Raw genomic sequence first — 14,205 nt, forward strand, 5'->3', positions numbered from 1 at the left:
ACGTTAGCCGGCGTTAGCCGGCGGCGCTGCCTGGTGTGCGTAAAAAAAAATGACGTACACCAGGCAGCGCCGACGTAGGGGAATATGGAGCTTGGGCGCCAAAAAATGGGGCAAGTCAGGCTGAGGCAAATTTTTCGCCTCAACCCGATTTGCGCCATTTATTTCGACTCCCAACCCCCATTGAAATGACTCCTGTCTTAGCAAAGACAGGAGTCATGCCCCCTTGCCCAATGGCCATGCCCAGGGGACATCTGTCCCCTGGGCATGGTCATTGGGCATAGTGGCATTTAGGGGGGCACAAATCAGGCACCCCTATGCCACAAAAAAAATATTACTTACCTGAACTTACCTTATGTTCCCTGGGATGGGTCCCTCCATCCTTAGGCGTCCTCCTGGGGTGGGCAAGGGTGACAGGGGGGGTCCCTGGGGGCATGGGAGGGCACCTCTGGGCTCCTTCCGAGCCCACAGATCCCTTAACGCCTGCCCTGACCAGGCGCTAAAAAACGACGCAAAAGCAGCTGGACGTCATTTTTTTTTACCCGCCCACTCCCGGGCGTGAGTTTTACCCGGGAGTGTAAATACGGCGCACATGCCTCGGAGTCAATTTTTTAGACGGGAACGCCTACATTGCATATCATTAACGCAAAGTAGGTGTCCACGCTAAAAAATGACGCAAACTTAGCTATTTCCTAAGGAAAAATGCCCTGCAAAAGCTAGGCGTAGTGTTGTCACTGACCTGTTCTACAATGCCCACCTCTTATTTTATTTCTGTTCTATATTGTGTGCATACTACTCTTCAAATGCTCATTATATTTTGTTGACAATGATTATGGTCTGTTTTGTTTCCTCTCTTGTATGAACCAGACAGTGTCATTACTCTCTGGATTCTTAGGAGCTGCAGTCTGTTTTGAGCAACTTCAAAGTACCATATATCCTCCCCCGTTCTATCACCTTTCTGCCAAATTACAATGGATTTTCGAGCAGGGTAAGAGTTGGGTTGCTACGGGACAATCACCAGTTCCACACAATATGGGAAACAGCCATTGCTTTATCGTTTTTTCTAAAACCGCTGAATTTCATTTTAAATGTAGCGAAAATCTTAGACCACTGATATAGCCATTAAGGTATGAACAGTGAGCCAATCTACTAAAATCGGGGCCATGCAGAGGCATGATCTGAAATAATTATAACATGGATGGAATATTGAGATTGGGGGTGACTCAGCATCTGACATAAAAAACTCACACAGTAACCTAGAAACCCAAGGGGTGTCAAATACAATGTCGCCTCTCTGTTAATACTATTGGCAACTTTCCTAATTCTTGAAAAAGCAGTATTTCCACCATGCTAGCAATCCACTGGTGTAGGAAATTGGATTTTTGATTGAGTGGGGTGGAAGCCGCAATCAGACAACAACCACAATCCTCGTCAGGGTCAACCACAAAAGTCACTAAATTAACCTGTGCTTAACCGTGTGGTAGTTTTAGACAAAAGAAGCCAGGCTTAACTTAGAGGCAATATATAAAATATCTATGCCGCACACAAACAGTAATACAGTGAAAACAAACAAACATTCCCAAAACCAATTTAGAAAAATAAAGTATATTTTACTAAATAAAATGACACTTGAATAAATAGAATCAGTACAATCTAATACATAAAATGACACTTGAATTAAATAGAATCAGTGCAAACAGAGTTATGAGAGTTCGCTCCTTAAAGACTAAAGCATCAACTGCAGGCTTCTGGTCGTGTAAGACCAGGGCAAAGTCAAAGCTAAGGCCAACCTGGATGAAGAGTGGGTGCAGCTACAATGGGTGGATTGGGCCCAGACTTTGCTTAACTTCTGGCTTAGAAGAAATTTTAAGAAAAAATTCTGGAGAAGGTGGAGTCTCTGCGTGGTAAGTAATCAATCTGTAGCTGCGAGGAGGTTGTTGACGACAAGGAGGCACTGGACAAAGTCTCAGTGAAGTGGTTAGCGAAGTTGGGAAATCTCTGGGTGGCAAATGCTGGATTTTCAGGCCTAGGAGGTTGTTGTCATTGATGGGGTGCTGGTCGTTGTTGAATCCGATAAAGACTTCTACTTTTGGATTTGGAAGTTTTTTCTGGAGCTTGGATTCACCCACCAGGATGAGGCTGTAGGCCTCAACCACAGAGGGCTCCTTGTGGTCGGATGCTGCTTACGATAGGTCCCACAGAACAGAATTTGCTGCTGCAGAGAAGAACATCGTGGAAGCTGTGGTGAAGCAATGCACTTTTGGAGCACTGGCTGGCAGGAAGGTCTGGATCTCCTTTCAGTTCCCAGGGCAGTTTTAGTACAAACATTCTCTAAATCCCAAATTTTGGGTTCTTGTAGAAGGAAACCACTCTCTCACCAAACCAAGGGTATAGGACTTGGGGAGCACCACTTGAGGGGTTAGGACTCACTCCCACAGATGCTAACAGCAGGGCTCAAGGCCTCAGGAGCTTGTTATTTCCCTGTAGCTCACACGAGAAGCCAGCCAACCAGCCCTTGGAGTCACTCAGCTAATCCTGGGTTCAAGAAGTAGGCTAATTCCTCCTTCATCAGACAGCAGGACAGCAAGGCAGACTTTTCAGCAGGACAGCAGACTAGTTCGTCTGGCAGCAGGGCAGTTCTTCTTCTGACTCTCTTACAAGTCCAGGAGTGTACTGAAGAGAGGGTCCAATATTTATGCCCAGTGCCAAGTATTGTGCGTGAGAGGACCACCTGTCCTACCCCACATCTGGTTCTGGACATTTCTTCCCTTCATCTGTGAAGGCTCCACACTCTCTCGGGTGACAATAGGCTGGTGTCATGTTCATTTGTTTGTGCTGGAGGCAAGCCCTTTGAAGTGCCAACTTTACTATTAAAGAGGATTTTAAATTACACTATATTTGAGTCCAAACATGACAACTCTATCTGCTCCAAATCCCACAGACTATAATGGCAGGCCTGAAACATGTTTCAAAGCACTACTCAAGTGAGAGGCAGAATGAATATTGCATGTCCACTAGCTGCATTTAATTTATAGGCCCTGGGTACATGTAGTACTATACATTAGAGGCTTGCAAGTAAATTAAAATGTAACATTCAGGTGAATGCAAATCTTACCATGTTGAGGGTGAAAGCACAATCACTTTAGCACTGGTTAGCAGTGGTAAAGTTCACAGACTCCTAATGCTAACAAGGTAAACATGAGGGTTGAATGCAAAAGGTTTGGGGAAATACCAATTCAATAATGTCAGGCCTAACAACTGATTAATGTTCACCATTTCCCAAGTGTTGGAAAATGGCTTCTCTGAAGGGTCACCCCAAACTTTTTGCCTTCCTTCTCTTCTTTTTCAGACCTAATGTTTGCTGGTTTTAGGACTCTGGACGCTTTACCACTGCTAACCAGGGCTGAGGTGCATGTGCTCTCTCCCTAAAACATGGTAACATAGGCTCATACCCAATTGGCATATTTAATTTACTTGTAAGTCCCTAGTAAAGTGCACCACATGTGTCCGGGCCTGTAAATTAAATGCTACTAGTGGGCCTGCAGCACTGATTGTGCCACCCACATAAGTAGCCCTTAACCATGTCTCAGGCCTGCCACTGCAAGACGTGTGTGCAGTTTCACTGCCACTTTGACTTTGAATTTAAAAGTACTTGCCAAGCCTTAAACACCCCTTTTTCTACACATAGGTCACCCCTAAGGAAGGTCCTAGGAAACCCATAGGGTGGGGTGCTAAGTAGGTAAAAGGCAGGACATGCACATATGTGTTATATATGTCCTGGTAGTGAAAAATCCTAAATTTGTTTTCCACTACTGTGAGGCCTGCTCCTTTCATAAACTAGCATTAGGACTGCCCTCATACTTTTTGAGAGGTAGATTCTGATCTGAAAGGGGTAACCAGGCCATATTTAGTATGGTCAGAATAGTAATAGGAAATCGTGCTTATTGGTGAGGTTGGATTTAATATTACTATTTTAGAAATGACACTTTTAGAAAGTGAGCATTTCTCTGCACTTAAAACCATCTGTGCCTTAAAGCCTGTCTCCAATAAACATCTGGTCTGAGCTGATTTACTACTCCCTTGTGCATTTCACCCAGACAACAGCAAACACAGGACACTCAGTCACATCTGCATTCTTCTGCATACTGTATGGGTCTTCCTGGGCTGAAAGGGTAGAGGGCCTGACACTTCCATTTCAGAGGCCAGTGACCTGCCCTCACACACTGTACTGATACCCCCCACTGGGACCCTGGCAGACAGGACTGAGCTGAAAGGGGAACTTATGCACTTCAAAACCACTCTTTGAAGTCTCCCCCACTTCAAAGGCATTTTTGGGTATATAAACTGGGTTTCTGACCTCAACTTCTCAGACACTTCTAGACCTACACCTGCACACTGTCAGAAGAGCTGCCTGGCTGCCAAAAGGACTCATCTGGATAGCTTTGCTGAGAAGGACTGCTGCCCTGCTCCTGCCCTGCTGGCCTCTGACTTTGCTGGAAGGACTCTGCCTTCTCCAATAGTGCTCTCCAAAGGCTTGGATTGAGCTTGCCTCCTGTTTCTGAAGTCTCAGGGCCAACAAAGACTTAACCTCTTCAAGAAATTCCTTGTGCGTCACAAATTGATGGAGTGGCTGCAGAAATTGACGTGAAGCCTGCATTGCGGGCAAGAAATCACCGTACACCTGACTGGAATGACACTGCCCAGACTTCCTGACTGGAAATTCAACGCAGCACCTATCTTTCAACAGAAAATTTGACGCATTGCCTACTGGATCGAAGTCCCTGTTCCTTCTTCCAGTACGTCAAGGATTTTCAACCCATCATTCCAGGGCATCAAAATATCCCCTCATTGCAGTTAGGAACCAAGACTGAACGCCAAAAATGATGCAAACCGCTTGCAGCATGGAAAGAAACAACACATCATCTGTGCAGCATTGGAAAATCCAACGCAACACCTTATTTTTCCGTGCATCTCATCCTCTGTGGTCTCCGTGCGTTGTTATTTTTGACGCATACCAGGTACTGTGTGTAACAAAGACACAACTGTTTATTTCTAAGGATTGGAACTCTTTTAAACTTTTAAAAAGTGATATTTCAACTTGTGCTTATTAGATCTTTGCCGTTTTGACCTTATTTACTCAGATACATATTATCTATGTTTCCTAAACCTGTGTGGTGTATTTCTGTGGTGTTTTCACTGTGTTACTGTATGAGTTATTGTACAAATACATTACACATTGCCTTCTAAGTTAAGCCTGACTGCTCAGTGCAAAGCTCCAGAGGGTGGGCAAAGGATAATTTGGATTGTGTTGTGACTTAACCTGACTAGGATTTTGGTCCCTACTTGGATAAGGATGTATTCATCTGCCAACTAGAGACCCCATTTCTAACACCATGCTACTCTCCACCATGCCTAGAGCTGTTCACTTCTGTGAGAAATTGGGTTGTTGGTTGAGGGGTGGGGGTGTGGTGGACCCTTCTCAAGCAACTGCCAGAATCCCTGCACGGTCATCTACAATCAGTCACTAAATTACCTGTGTTTAATCCTGTCCTAGCTTGGCACAAAAGCAGTCAGGCTTAATTTAAAGGCAATGCATAAAGTATTTATGCAGCACACAAACAATCAAAACAAAACACAAAGAAAATCCTTGAGTAATTTAGGAAAATAGAGTAAAATATAATACATTATTTGTCACCAAAAAAATATAAATCTAATCAGTAGAACTGGAGATATGCAATTTAAAAGGTTTTGGTAAAAATGGTACCCAAAAGCACAAAGCACCAGTTGTGGTTATCTGGTTGCAATGAACTGGATTCAAGTCAAAATGTCAGGCCGACCAGGTCAACGTGCAGGCATAATACAGGAAAAAGTTTAATCCGCTAATAAAAGGACCTTTGTTCCTGGTGTGTCGAGATGCAAAGTCTTTCGCCTACCCAGCACTGGTATGAGGGGGGATGTCCGAGGTCCTGCATCGACATGGGTCTCACTGAGTCAAGATTGATGAAGCCTTTCACTGTAGATATTGAGGCGGAATTGGGTACTGAGATGAGCCGCGCTGTGTCAAGGTCAATGAAGCCGTTGGTGCTGCAAGGATTTCTGTCCAGGTGCATCAGTGCTGAACCAAAACGCATTGAGCTGTGCTGGATGTGAGCATCAAGATATGTCACTCTTGGTCAGTGCTTGTGAAGCCTGAAAATCATATGCTGCAATGCACAGTCTGGTATCAAGGTGCATTGAGATGTGTCAAGCTGGGACGGTTGTCAGCCTCAAGATGCTTCGTGGTGTGTGCTTGTGCTTGTGTGGCTACTGAACTAGAGCTGCATTGTGCGGGCATACGTTGATATACATCAAGTCGTGCTGGTACAGAGGAGTCTGTTATGTCTCCGTAGCTCAGAACAAGAGGCCATTTAACTAGCCCTGGGAGATACTATGATGGTTTTAGGTTCAGGTTTGTAGATTCAATCCTTTCTCAGAAAGCGGGGAAGCAGAACAATTGCTCTTGCAGCAGAGCAGTAGGACATTGAACAGCAACAGGGCAGCTGAGTAGTCCTTTTTGCAGCACAGCAGCAGGGCATTAGAGCAGCAGAGCAGCTGGGCACTTTTGTTTCATTTCCTTAGCCGTCAAACATGACTTTCCTACCTGCTCCCAATCAAACATTACCACTTAATTAAGTAATATGGCAACCCAATAATATCCTATGAGAGATGTAGGGCTTGCAGTAGTGAAAAATAATTTAAGAGTTTTTCACTACCATGACATATAAAACTTAAAAGTACATTTCCAACTTTCTAAATACACTGCGCCCTGCTCTAAGGGATGACTCGGGTCTACCATAAGGGTGACTCATGCTTATTCAAAAGGAAGGTTTATGCCTGACAAAAGGTTTATTTAGCCAGGTTAAAATGGCAGTTTAAAACTAGACACACGCATGCTGAAATGGCAGGCCTGGAGCATGTTCCAAAGGCTACCTAATTTGGTGGCACAATTAGTGCTGTAGGCCCACTAGTAGCATTTAATTTACAGGTCTGTGGTACACATAGTACCACATTACTAGGGACTTGCAAGTAAAATAAATGTGCTGATTGGGAGTAAGCAGATTCCTAGATATTTAAGGAAGAGAGAGCACAAACACTTTAGCACTGGTCAGCAGTGGTAAAGTGTGCATAGTTCTAATGCCAACAAAACAGGGTTGAAAAACAGGCAGGTAAAGGCAACAGTTTGGGAGGAAGAGAACGTTATGGCTGACAGGTCTAACTTGTGCACCCCCCACAGCTGAAAGTGGGGAGAACTATCCATCCTCCTGGGAGTTCTCCTCACAAAGGCGGAAGAACCTAGATAGAACATCCACATTGGTGTTGTCTGACCCAGGATAGTGTAACAACATGAAGTCCATTCCCTGTGGGGAGATGAACCACCTCAACAGATTGGGATTTTCACCTCTCATTTGCATGAGTTTTCCAAGGGGCCTGTGGCCTATCTGAACCAGGAAGTGAGTCCCAAACAGTCTCGGCGTCTTCAGTCCCCTGACCACAACAAATGCTTCCCTCAATATAGCACTCCACCTCTGCTCCTGTGGAAGGAACCTCCTAGTGATTAAGGTTACAGGTTGGCCCAGGCCCTCCTCATCTAATTGTGCTAACACAGCTCCTATGCTCTGAAGCACCTGCTAGCACCATAAATTCTTTAGGGAAATCAGGAGCCTTGAGTACAGGTGCCATCCACATGATGTCCTTGAGGATGGTTTAAGGCTTTCCTACAGTCCTCTGCCTAGATCACCTTTTTGCATTGCTTCTTAGAAGTCACCTCAGTTACGAGGGTAACAATGGTGCCATAGCCCTTAACAAATGTCCTATAGTAGCCAGTGAGGTCCAGGAAGACCCTCATTCAGTCTGAGATTTAGGGAATTCCCAGACCACAATGGTCTCAATCTTGGTCTTCAGCGTCTGCACTTGAACCTACCCACCAGTTATCATAGGTACACCACTGTTCCCTGACCTATCTGGCTCTTACTAGCTTTGATAGTTAGGCTCCCTTTTGCAGGGCCTGAAGCACCTCCTCGAGGTGGTACATGTTTTCCTCCCAGCTGGAGCTAAAGACAGCTATTTCTTCCAGGCAGGCAGCGTAATATGCCTCTTTCACAGCCAGGACCCTATTCACCAGCTTCTAGAAGGCTGCAAGGGCAGTCTATAGTCCAAAGGACCTCACTCTTAACTGGAAGTGGCCCTCTGTGGTTAAGAATGGTGATCTCTCCTTTTCCCCCTCAGTCAAAGCATTCTATCAGTACACTGATATCAGATCAAAGGCATTGAGGATGTTGGCAGTGTCCTGTCTGTCTTAAACCTCATCAGCTCGGGGACAGGGTGAGCATAAGTCTTGGCAACTGGGTTTGGTCCTCTGTAGTCTACATAGAACCTAGGTTCTGGGGTGGCACCTGGTGGGTCAGCCTTGGGCACCAGCACAACTGGGCTGGACCAGGGACTAGTAGAGGGCTCAATCACCTCTAATGTCAGCATCTTGGAGACTTCCTCCTTTATACTGGCTCTCTCCTTGTCTGACATGCTATAAGTATTCTTCTTTACAGGCATGCTATCACCAGCAGCACTGTTGTCGGTACACAAGTGGGTAAGCACAGAGTGAGGGAGAACAGGGAGACAAACTGACCCAAAAGTTAGCAAGAGTCCCTATGCTGTTTTGGAGTCAGAGTAGGGGAGAGATTCACACCCTCTCCTGACCCAAAATGATCCTGGGTTAATAGACGTTCAGTGAGAGGTTCACTCTTTTCTGTAACACCATCACCTGTCCCCAGGAGCATAGTGACCTCCGACCTCTGCTAGTGTGGTTTCAGACAGTTGACATGGAGTACTTCTAAGGGATTCCTGGGATCTTAAGGTCCACCAGATAGGTGAAATCCCCAGTTAGCTCCTTCACTCTGATAGGTCCAGACCAGTGGTCTTGGAGATCCCTGTATTCCATAGGCACCATCAACTACACTTTTTGGACAAGCTGAAATGTGACCAGAATGGTATTCTGGTTACTAAGGTTTCATGACTTCTTGGCTGGCCTCAAGATTCTCTTTTTCCTTCTTATGGAAGCACTGCATCTAGTTGCAGAGAGCCAGCATGTAGCTGACTACATCCTAGTGGGGACGCTTCATGGGAGCTTGTTTTCAACCCTCCTTCACTGGGCCTAGAGATTCCCTCACAGGATGTACATAGAGAAGCTCAAATGAGCTAAACACAACTGAATTCCGGGGTACCTCCCTGAAGGCAAAGAGAAAACATGGCAACAGGACATCTCACTTCCACCTCATGGTCTCAGACAGGCCTATAATCATGCATTTGAGGGTTTTGTTGAATCTTTCCACAAGCCCATTCATTTGGGGATGATTGGGTGTGGAGAACCTGTAGGTCACCTCAAACTCATCCCTCATGGACTTCATGTACACTGACATAAAGTTGATGCCTCTGTCATTCACCTCTTACTTGGGGCTCTTCATCTGGGTAAAAATCCTCATGAGTGCCCCAGCCACTGCAGACGGAGTAAGATATCTCAGAGGGATGGGCTCTTGGTATCTGGTGGGATGGTCCACCATACCAGGATAAATCTGTTGCCCAAGGCACGTTTGGGATCCAGAGGCATAACAATGTTGATGCTTAACCATTCAAAAAGTGTTTGGACAAAATACAGAGTTTGAAATATCAGAACATTTGGTGAGTAATATCGTTTTTTTTAAATGGCATTGTTTTTAATATCATTTTTAGCAATATAGTTGTGAAACTATTGGTTTGTGATTTTGAAGGAATTTTAGTTACCATATTAGTTTTAATTGTTAGTATTTTTGGTTTAATTGTTATTATTTTTTTAAAATGTAGTTTGTAGTTTTTATTTTTTTTTATTTTAATGTTATTAATAATTGATGGTTGTTAGAAATTGGGTCTCCAGTTGGCAGAGGTATACACCCTTGTCCAAGTAGGGACCACAATCCTAGTCAGGGTAAGTCACACACAATCAAAATCATCCGGCGCCCTCTTGGAACTTCGTAGCTTGGCACTGAGAAGTCAGGCTTAACTCAGAAGGCAATGTGTAAAGTATTTGTGCAATAACTCACACAGTAACACAGTGAAAACACCATGAAAAATACACTACACAGGTTTAGAAAATTAGATATTATTTACTTGAATAAAATATGGTCAAAACGACAAAGATCCAATAAGCACAAGTTGAAATATCACTTTTAGAAGGTTTAAAAAGAGTCTTAATCCTTAGAAATCAACAGTTGTCTCTTTGTTACACACAGTACCTGGTATGCATGGAGACCACAGAGGAGATGCATGGAAAAATAACATGTGTGTCGGATTTCCCGACGCGGCACAGATAATGCATTGTTTCTTTTCACGCTGCAAGGCGCTTGCATTGTTTTTTGGCGCGCTGTCTTGGTTCCTCACTACAATGCAGGGATATTTTGATGCTCAGGGACAATGCGGGGAAAGTCCCTGACACACTGAAAGAAGGCACTGGCTCTGCATCAATCCGGCAGGCAATGCGTCAAATTTTCTGTTGCAAGGCAGGCGCTGCATCAAATTTCCACTCAGGAATTCGTGTTGCGTCGTTCCGGTCGGCTCTGCAGTCTTTGCGTCGATTTCATCAGGCAGTGCGTAAATTTTCAACCCACAAGAAATATCCTGAAGAGATGAAGTCTTTTTGGCCCTGAGACTTCAGAAAACAGGAGACAAGTTCAATCCAAGTCCCTGGAGAGCACTTTTAAGGAAGGCAGAGCCCTTCTCAGCAAAGTCAGAGACCAGCACAGCAGCAGGGCAACAGCAGGGCAGCAGTCCTTCTCAGCAAAGCAATCTAGGTGAGTCCTGTGGGAAGCCAGGCAGTTCCTCTTGACAGGGTGAAGGTGTAGGTCCAGAAGTGTCTGAGTTGGTGGGGTCAGAGACCTAGTTTATATACCCAAAAATGCCTTTGAAGTGGGGAAAAATTAAAAGAGTGGTTTTGAAGTGCATAAGTTTCCCTTTCAGTTCAGTCCTGTCTGCCAGGGTCCTAGTGTGGGGATGATCAGTCTATTGTGTGAGGGCAGGCTACTGGCCTTTGAAATGTAAGTGTCAAGCTCTCCACCCTTCCAGCCTAGGAAGACCCGTGTAATGTGCAGATGAGACTGAGGTGGTCATTTTGAGCTGGACGGTCTGAAGACAGCCAGGGCCGAGGTGGCGGTCTCACCGACAACGGGCTGGCGGTGAAGACCGCTACATTACAAATGTGGCGGTTTGGTCTGTGCTAAACCACCACGTTCCTGTGCTTACCACCTGGGTGGTCGAACCGGCGGGCTGGAGATAAGCATCTCAGACCCGGCGGTCCACCCAGTACCGCTGGTGGTATCATGAGTCCCCTTTCCGCCAGTTGCCAGTGTGATGTATTTTTGTGGTGTTTTCACTGTGCGTTCTGTTTGAGTTGTTGCACAAATACTTTACTCATTGCCTTCGAAGTTCGGCCTGACTGATCAGTGCCAAGCTACAAGAGGGTGGGTACAGGATCATTTGGATTGTGTTGTTACTTACCCTGACTAGGATTGTGGTCCCTACTTGGACAAGGGTGAATACCTCTGACAAATAAAGACCCAATTTCTAACAGGAGGGAACAGGGGAAAGGGCAAGCTCGAAAAGCAAAGTCTCCTTTGGAACACAGGGACTCTCATCAGAAGGTGTTGGAGATTTGGAGTTTGAGGGAGTGGTCACCTCATGTGTGGGTGTAGATGTCTTGGGTGTGTGCGTGTGTGAGGTATGCTTTTGTTTGGGTGGTGTCTGTTGTGTTTGTGTGTGTGGACGTTTGTATGTCTTGGGGGGCTGGGACATGGAGATGCTGGGTGATGGAGTGGTGGATGTGTGTGTCTGTTGGAATGGTGTCTGTGGCAATGCTGTTGTGGTGGATGTCTGTTGGGGTGGTGTATGCAAGTATGATGCATGTCGGAGATGTCTGTGTCTGGGTGTTGTCTGCGGGTATGTGAGTGTGATAATTGTGTCATTGGCTGTTGTGGTGGTGCCTGTGGGTATGCTGGGTGTGATGTGTGGGTCAGTGGAGGTGGTGGGGGTGGTGGGGCTGTCTGCTGAAGTGATGGCTAATTTTGTGTTTGTAGGTGTATGTTGAGTGCCTGCATGCTTGTGTGTCGCGTTGTGGATGTATCTGTGTTCTTGGGATAGGTAGGGGGATGGGGAATTAGGACTGGGAAGAGGGAGGTGGAGGGGTACGGAAAGTAGGGGGTGACTGGCGGCCATCACTGAGGAGGCCAGAGCCTGAAAAGATCTCTGTAGGCCAGCCATGGAAACTATGAATGCCTTCTAGGAAAGCATTGGTCTGCTGAAGTTGGCTGGCCATCCCCTTGTCAGCATTCACAATGGCAATCTGACCCACAGAGATGTTCTTCAAGAGGTCAATAGCCCCCTCACTCAGGGCAACAGGGTCTGGGGGAGGTGCCTGCGATAAAGGAAACGCCCACTCTTTTGGGTGAGTGGGCACGGACAACTGGGTAGGGAGCAACAAGGAGAGTGGCGATAGAATTGGATGTGGTGGACAAAGATGGTAAGGGAGTAGGTCCAGATGGGTCTGCCACCCCTAGGGAGTGGCCACTGGAGGTAGAATCCGATGATGAAGTCTTCTCTGTGGCATTACTCTCACCCTCCAGGCCACTGGGTCCTTCCATGTCGGTGATGTCTTGACTGGAGGTACCGTGGCCATTGTGCCCTGTCTCATTTGCTTGCCTGTGCTGATGCTGAAAATACAAAGAGGAAAAGGGTCACCACATGCGCCTGATCACACTCGAACAACAGCTCTGATTAGCGAACAATACCACGATGTCAAGTAGGACTCAGCAACAAACTCCACCTAGGTGGCCCCTACATCTACCAGACCCTGTCATCTGAACGTTCAACAGTTGCCCCCGGGAAGATCAGGATCTCAGACAACTACAATTGCATGTTTGAAGTTGTGCATTCACAGTATTCATTGAACAAGTAGACCACATCACCTTCAATTCTTTGCCTCGTTGTCCTTATCCTCATCATCTGCCTCCTCATCTTCACTGTCCACAGGGTCCACTGCTGCCACCTGGCTAACTCCAGCCTCCTCCTCCTGCAGAAAAGGCACATGGCATCTCAAGGCAAGGTTATGCAACATGCTGCATGCCACGATTATCTGGAAGACCTTCTTGGGTGAGCACAGGGACCCACCAGTCAGATGAAGGCACCTGAAACCTGGCCTTCAGGAGGCCAAATATACATTTAATGATCCTTCTTGTTCGCCCATGTGCCTCATTGTAACGTTCCTCAGCCCTTGTCCTGGGATTCCTCACAGGGGTCAGTAGCCATGATAGGTTGGGGTAATCTGAGTCAGCTGCAAATATCGTTGGACAACTGTTAGCCACACACTATCCCTTATGGCCCACACCATACCCATATACCAACATCCACTGGGTGGGAACCAGGGCTCACCTACTAGCCACACACAGTGCCTCTGTAGCTGGGCCATCACATTTGGGATTCTGCTATTCCCCAGGATAAAGGTATCATGCACGGACCCAGGATACCTAACAATGACGTGGGAGATGTACTGGTCCTCCAAACACACCATCTGCACATTTATCGAGTGAAAACCTTTTTGATTTCTGAAGACCTGTTAATTTTGCCGGGGAGGAACAAATGCAATGTGTGTTCCGTCAATCGCCCCAATTATGTTGGGGGTATGTCCCATTACATAGAGGTCAGCCTTCACCATGGGCAAGACCTCCCCCTGGGGGAAAACAATGTAGCTGCACATGTGTTAAATCAGGGCACCCAACACTCTTGTCAGCACAATTGAGAACATTGGCTGTGACATTGCTGCTGCCAAGCCCACAGTCACTTTGGAAAGAACCAGTTGCCAAGAAATGGAGCACAGATAGGACTTGCACAAGAGGGGGGATCCCAGTGGGGTGACGGATAGCAGATATCAGGTCAGGCTCCAATTGGGCACACAGCTCCGTGATTGTGGCCCTGTCAAGTCTGTGGGTGAGGACAATGCGCCTGTCCTCCATTGTTGCCAAGTCCACCAGGGGTCTGTACACTGGGGGATGTCTCCATCTCCTATTCATCCACAGCTATTGCAATCTGCGGGGCAAAAGAGTGATGAGCCGGTCATAAAATGTACATTGTAGCCACTACTGTTCAATGCATGAT

The 14,205-nt window shown here is 46.3% G+C and overlaps 1 protein-coding gene across 1 annotated transcript in view; it reads right to left on the reverse strand.

The window, feature by feature from the left end:
* The window catches only part of LOC138300554 (acyl-coenzyme A amino acid N-acyltransferase 1-like), a 186,062-nt gene that overhangs the window by 14,146 nt on the left and 157,711 nt on the right, over window positions 1–14,205 (reverse strand). The window lies entirely within an intron of this gene.

Source organism: Pleurodeles waltl, chromosome 1_2, assembly GCF_031143425.1.
Source record: "Pleurodeles waltl isolate 20211129_DDA chromosome 1_2, aPleWal1.hap1.20221129, whole genome shotgun sequence".
In the NCBI taxonomy this organism is placed as follows: Eukaryota; Metazoa; Chordata; class Amphibia; order Caudata; family Salamandridae; genus Pleurodeles; species Pleurodeles waltl.